General features: G+C 35.0%; 1 pseudogene; it reads left to right on the top strand.

Annotated features, from left to right (window-relative positions):
• The first annotated feature begins 4787 nt into the window (after positions 1-4787).
• LOC139785025 (uncharacterized) lies at positions 4788-6623 on the top strand (annotated as a pseudogene).
• The last annotated feature ends 238 nt before the right edge of the window (positions 6624-6861 follow it).

The raw sequence follows: 6861 nt of genomic DNA, 5'->3' as shown, positions 1-6861 counted from the left end.
TATTTTTACTTTTCAATACACAAACTTAGATAATGAATATTTTTGCCAAAAAGGATTTAAAATATTTTTTAAGCTGAAGTAGATTACATTCGGATTAATATATTTATTCTATATTTCCTAATGATAATTTTTATATAAATTTAGCATCAACGCGACATTACATTAGAATATGATAAAATAAGCGTAAGAGTTGTTTTTCATAAGATTTAATAAATGTGCTAAAAATACATCTTATTCATTTAGGCGCCAAATGTAACAATGAACGCAAAAACTTCGTAAGGCATTTGTCCTATACCGGATCGATCGTAGCATGAAAATTCTTCTTTACCTGAAACACAAATGTAACAAGATGATTAATATAAAGCAATGTTTATTCAATATTTTGTATTGGAAAAACGAGTAACTTACCAGTGTTCTTCTTCTTCTTCTTCTTCAAAGGCCTCCATATCGAATAAACGACGTAATCCAAAAATATCGATGTCCCCGTGAGTTTCCCATAATTCAGCGTTGTATTCCTGGTCAATCGTCCTAAACCAACGCACCCAACGCTGGCGCGCCAAATTTACGAATCCTCGTATATTTATCTCGTGCATGTATATATGGTGCTGAAAACAGGATAAACAAAAATTTAAAAAATGTAAAATCTATGAAAACATTTATACGTACCGGATTGCGAGGGATCCGAATCCTCACCATATTATTTAGTTCAATTTCAATTATGGGCTCGTTGTCTACCCATATCCACTGTAACAAAAAAGAATGATTATTTTAAATATTTAAAAATTATTAAAAATATTTTAAATATACAATTATGCATACTTACTCCTGCAGCGGGATAAGTAATTTCGATGAAATCTTCAATTCTTGCTTCCATTCTTCCGCTAGTATGTCGCTTAATCACGCCTCAGATTCACATCGGCTTAACTGACTGCAGAGGCTGAACCAGAGCTCAATTTATAGGGGTCGAAAAAAGAAGAGAGAAGGCTGTACGTGATTTATCTGCGACATATAATATTATCAAAAACTAGCTATCATGCAACAATAATCTTCTCCTTACCTTTGCATCTTGTAATCACGGGTGGAGACTCCAAACCACTATCGAATAAGATGAGAAGCGAGGATGCGCGTGATTTATCTGCGCTATGTTATGTTATGCGAAAATAATCCTCGCGAGAAAAAAAACAGCTATCAAGGTTAATAAAACAAGCTTTACTAAAATAGTTAAAAATACTGCAGACTATGTCTTTCACAAATGACATGTGCACACAGGACACAGATTACATGGCATAATTAGATATAATGGATCTCCACATGACGAACAGAATACACCGTCCATGAGTACATAAAGACGGGTGTCGTGTTTAAGATAAGCGTACAACATTGAGAACAGTCCGGTTATTCTCATCATACATGATACACAAAACTTCACATGTCCTGGAGTGAAATAAAAGTATATGCAACACATCTTTTTCAAAGAATTCAATGTATTCACTTCTGCTTGGTTCAAAACCCTGAAAATTTCTTCCGTATCAGACCTTTCGCTGTCATAACATAAATCGTCCGAAAGAATTGCATCATCATCAACTTCCATTTCTTCCTCTTCATTCACTTCCATTTCTTCCTCTTCATTCACTTCCATTTCTTCCTCTTTATTCACTTCCATTTCTCCCTCTTCATTCACTTCCATTTCTTCATTATTCACCTCAACTTCCATATCTTCTTCTTCAAACATTTCTTCGAGATTCATTTTACTTCAATGATGAAACCGCGGTATTGCACTAACGCGTCTAAATCAATTAGACGTTATATTCTCCACCGTCTTCTCGACCGTCCCCTATTCTTTTCCAATATATTTGGTAATAGAGAAACATCCGGTTCGATTGGCGATCGGCGATTCCGATTTCGCGACGGATTAGATATCTCGTTACGTTGACTCTCCACAAATCCGATCTGCAACAATTCCTCATGAGCGGTTCGCTGATTTTCACGATCGGTTTCCTGATTTTAGGATTGAACACCGGTTTGCAAAGTTCTTCGTACTCATCGCTCATATCACGTTAAATTCGGTGGGCCTTGATATACAGTAGCATTAAGATGGCCAGGACAAACCAATTGTCGTATAAGTCGCAAAGAGCGTCGAAAAAGAACGTTGTAGGCCTCAAAAGGCGCCAATACATGGTATTAATATTGGAAATCACAGGGCAGACAGTAACAGTCGCAACACTTGAAAAAAAATTTTTTGTCAAGACAAACACGTTCGAACACGATCAAGCACGCCAACCGACTCTTACTTCCAATTCTCGACTACTGAGCGTACCATCAAATTCGTCCTTCTATATCTCAGTAATGTCGCATCGTTTGCTTTTTTTCATATCTAATTTCATTGTGATCTCAGCATCCGTACAATTGCGCCTTCCGAATAATGTACGATGTGCAGTTTTGCACGTGTGCGATGAAATCATCGCGAGACACGTATGTTCTTGAAAACGATATCGCGCCATTGACTTTCGGTGATTTGATCTGTATAACTGCTATCAAGCATCTTAAAAACAACTATCAAACAACTAAAAACATCTTTAAAACAGCTATTAAACATCTATCAAACAACTAAAAACAGCTATCAAACAACTAAAAACAGCTATCAAACAACTAAAACATCTTTAAAAACAGCTATCAAACAACTAAAACATCTTTAAAAACAACTAAAAACAACTATCAAACAGCTATCAAACAGCTATCAAACAGCTATCAAACAACTAAAAACAGCTATCAAAACAACTAAAACGTCTAAAACGTCTTTCAAAACAACTAAAAACAACTAAAACAGCTTTAAAAACAGCTATCAAACAACTAAAAACAGCTTTTGAACAGCTAAAACATCTATATTATACTACAAACTATGTGGGAAAAGGAAATAAAACATTTTATATATACATATATAGTTTTTAAAAAAAATCATAATTATTTCTGGTATCGCGACCACCAGCTACATATTTTTAATACATTTTGTAATGCGCAATTCTTAACATGTTTTTCACATCTTATAGTATTAGTAACATCTAGATTATTTACAGATTCGATATCTTCGTAATCGGCATCCAAAATCTCAATGTTTAGATTTTTTCTAGCTTTATTCTCAAGTAGATCCACCAGCCATTCTCGTTTCTGGCATCCCTTGACGTACACAAGAGTCGACATCTCGTCACCCTTTCCAAGCACGGCCGATATAATTAGATGTTGCGCCATGCTGTATGGCACGTTTCCATCCTCCCATCGTAGTCCATGGTGATTTGCAATCAACCAAGAAGCGCATGATTTGTCAGATTTCGTGAGGAAACTCCATGGCATGGGACATGTAAAAATGTAATGCGCCAAAACGGTCCCGTTTCTCAGAACCGCCACCTCCTTTACGACAAATTTCATCCCGACGGTGAAGCCTTGCAGATCGACAAACGTTGGTACGATCATGACGAAACAACGGAGCAATCTGTATCTTATCGCGGTACATCAGTGCTTCTTATATCGCAATATCCGCTGACATTGCAATTTACATGATTTTGCGCACTACGTTCGACAACGAACAGTATTCGATTACGCGATCATGCAAAATGAGACAATAGGCGGTAGTATTTGCCGGCACATTCTCTTTACAGTCAAATTCTATTCGCACATCCACGGTGGCGCTCTTGACAGATTCGTTTTGTCGCGAGCAATCAATGACAACAAAAGGTCCTTTTGTCAGGAATGTAACCACGGTGCAAAGTGTATCGAAGCAGTCCTATCCGTAATAAGCTTTACGAAAACGCGCATACATATCGAAAAGGACGGCGTATCGATTTTTGCCAAAATCCAGATTCAAGTCGTCGTACGGATAAAATTCAGAGTTTAGATAAAGTTTCACGTTGGTCAAGTTACAGTCATCGAATACGCTAACATCTTGCAACATGATATTCTTGCGCCCGGTCTGCAGCGCAAAGATAACGTACCGCGGCTTCTCCAGCTGAGTCGCCGTTTTGACGGCCCACGAATGCTTGGTCGTGTTCTGCAACATGGGGTACTCGTACAGATCCCACGAACGGAAACTGACACTAAGATATCGCCCGCTTTCCAAGGCCCGTAGCATGGATAGCTTATTGATCTCGTTTAATGTGACGTGAGGCATTCGCCACTGTACTTTAAACAATTCAATTTCCGGCTCCGTCGCCGGATTTCCTACAATGCAATTGTTATCGCTGCGCGCTCGTATCAAAATTAATTCGTGACAAGCGTTAACAACCACGCGTTTGTAATCCTCGCAAAAGCCCAGCAGTGTGTTGAGCGGTACGCAAAAGTTGAAATATCCCTCCGGGGCTGCGTTGCCAGTTTAGGGGGAAAATTTTTAATTTTCCGCGTGGAATAATTTCACGATTTGCCATCCGGCCCTGTAATGTTCTTTAAAATTTTATACAGCTTTTATTAATAGAGTAACAAAATTTTGTCCTATATGAAAGTTGTTGTGCACGACCTGGGCTTCGATTCTCTAACTCACTCGTAACTCTACGTATACGCAACTTACGAGTGGTTGAAATGCGCATACGTTTATCATCCAACCACCAATGCGTATTCTTTAAGACAATATGCGGTCGTTCGTATTTAGGTACGTATACATATTTTTTATACGAATACAATATATGGCAACACTGGATTATATACTGTCTGCATTAAAAACATCGAGTATTTTTCAATAAACGTGCTTTATTTTCAAACGCATTTTTTGTGTGATACTTCAAAAAGACAAGAAAACGAAAATGAATGCAAGAAAACGTGGTGCAAATGTGACGGAAGAACAAAAAACATTATTATTACAGTTTATGGAACAAAATTCGCGTTTGATGTCTGGTAAATTTTCCGCTGATTTTACATATAAAGATGCAACTATTTTGTGGCAAAAGCTCACAGATATCTTAAATAGTTGCAATGGTGTAAGTAAGGATTGGAAATCCTGGCGAAAGGTAAGTATATCCCGGCGTACATACAGAAAAATCAAATAATTTCTCTATTCAAGTAACCATGACAAGGTTAGGTTAAGATGACATCATCTTGACCTTAACTTGGTTATTTGGATTTAATTAATTTATTTCTCATTTATTTAATTTGTAATAATAATATTTTAGTGCTGGCAAGATCTACGGTCACGTAGCAAATCGAAACAAAGCAAAATAAATGCAGAACGAAGGAAAACTGGTGGAGGAAATGAATCTCATCTAAAATTAAGTAGAACGGAAGAAGCAACGTTAAATTTAATGTCTCCTACGTGTATCGATGGACACACAGAGATAAAGGAAAGTGAAGTACAAATACAACCAGAGACTGAGGTAAAATTTTACATAAACTTTATAATTAATAGATTTTTTCTCTTTTTATAATAGTATAAATTTCTTATAATAATAGACTTTTAACCTCTTATTCTTTCACTTATTAGCTCTCTCTTTTTTCTATTTGCTTTATTTCTTGTTATAACATAATAGAACATATTCTACATGCAAACTTAACTGAATTCCTTATCTTTAGATACATTTCGAGATTGATGAAGTGGAATATGTTGAAAAAGAAGATATAGAAGATTTAATAGAAATTGATGAACATAGCACAGCCTGTTTTAATATTAAAAATGCAGAAACCAAAGATAATGATAAGGAAAATACATTGACTGACAATGTTGCATGCAATTTAAATGAAAACAGTAATAATAGTTATTCAACTGCACCAATAATAAAAAAAGGAAAAGAAAGTCACACTCTGAAAAAGTTTAATCAACACAACAGCCAACACAGAATCTGACAAATATAGCACAAAAAACGTATGAAATCCAAAATTCTTATTATGAAAATAAGCTGCGACTAAAGAAACGAGAGTTAGAACTGAAAGAAAGATTGGTTAATGCTGCTGAGCAGTGCAATCCTTCATAATATATAAGTCTTGTATTGTAAACATATCATTTTTTAAAAAGGTAAAAAAAGGCGCCAAGTACACGCGTAGTTGTTACCTCGAAAAAAAACCAAATGGTTGTATAATTAATTTTAAATTCAAAAATATTAATAAAACCCAAATGGTACGTAATATCTTTGTACCTCGAAAAAACCCAAAAATGGGTGGGTAGTATCTTTATTAAAAAAAATTAAAACCCAAGTAGTACATATAACTTTGTGTGTATTCCCATTTAAGAGTTTTTCTATTCTAACCCAGGTAGTAGTAGCTTTAATTTTTCTTAACATATTATACCTCGAAAAAACCTAAGTAACAAGTGGTAGACGTAATCTTTGTATCTCGAAAAATCTAAAAAAAACCTAAGCAGTAGTATCTTTACCTCGAAAAAAAAAAAACAAAGTGGTAGTAATATACCTCGAAAAAACCGAAGTAATAAGTGGTAGACGTAATCTTTGTATCTCGAAAAATCTCGAAAAAACCTAAGCAGTAGTATTTTTATTTCCAAAAAGTTATAACTCAAGTGATACACATCACAAAATTACGTTACCTTATCAAAAATGAGTCGCGCTTCAAGTGATCTATTACAATTACAAAAAAGAAATGATATTTCTTTTTAAATTATAGCGCCAATTACAGAGAGAACATACACTGAGAAAAAAAATGTGTCAATCCCAAGAAATATTTAGTCCGATACGTTCAACTAAACATTTTAGTTAGTTAACTAAACATTAGTTCAATTAATTCTTGATTAAAGAAACGAAATAAATTGTTGAAACAACTAATATTTAGTTAACTAACTAAAATGTTTAGTTGAACGTATCGGACTTAATATTTCTTGGGATTAACAATTTTTTTTCTTAGTGTATATATTGCCTCAAAAAATAATTGTTGTTG

The sequence above is a fragment of the Temnothorax nylanderi genome, unplaced genomic scaffold, assembly GCF_030848795.1.
Source record: "Temnothorax nylanderi isolate EJ_2023f unplaced genomic scaffold, tnyl_v1.0 TNYL_tig0725_pilon, whole genome shotgun sequence".
NCBI lineage: Eukaryota > Metazoa > Arthropoda > Insecta > Hymenoptera > Formicidae > Temnothorax > Temnothorax nylanderi.
The sequence above is the reverse complement of the archived record's forward strand: the minus strand, read 5'-3'. Positions and strand labels throughout refer to the sequence as shown.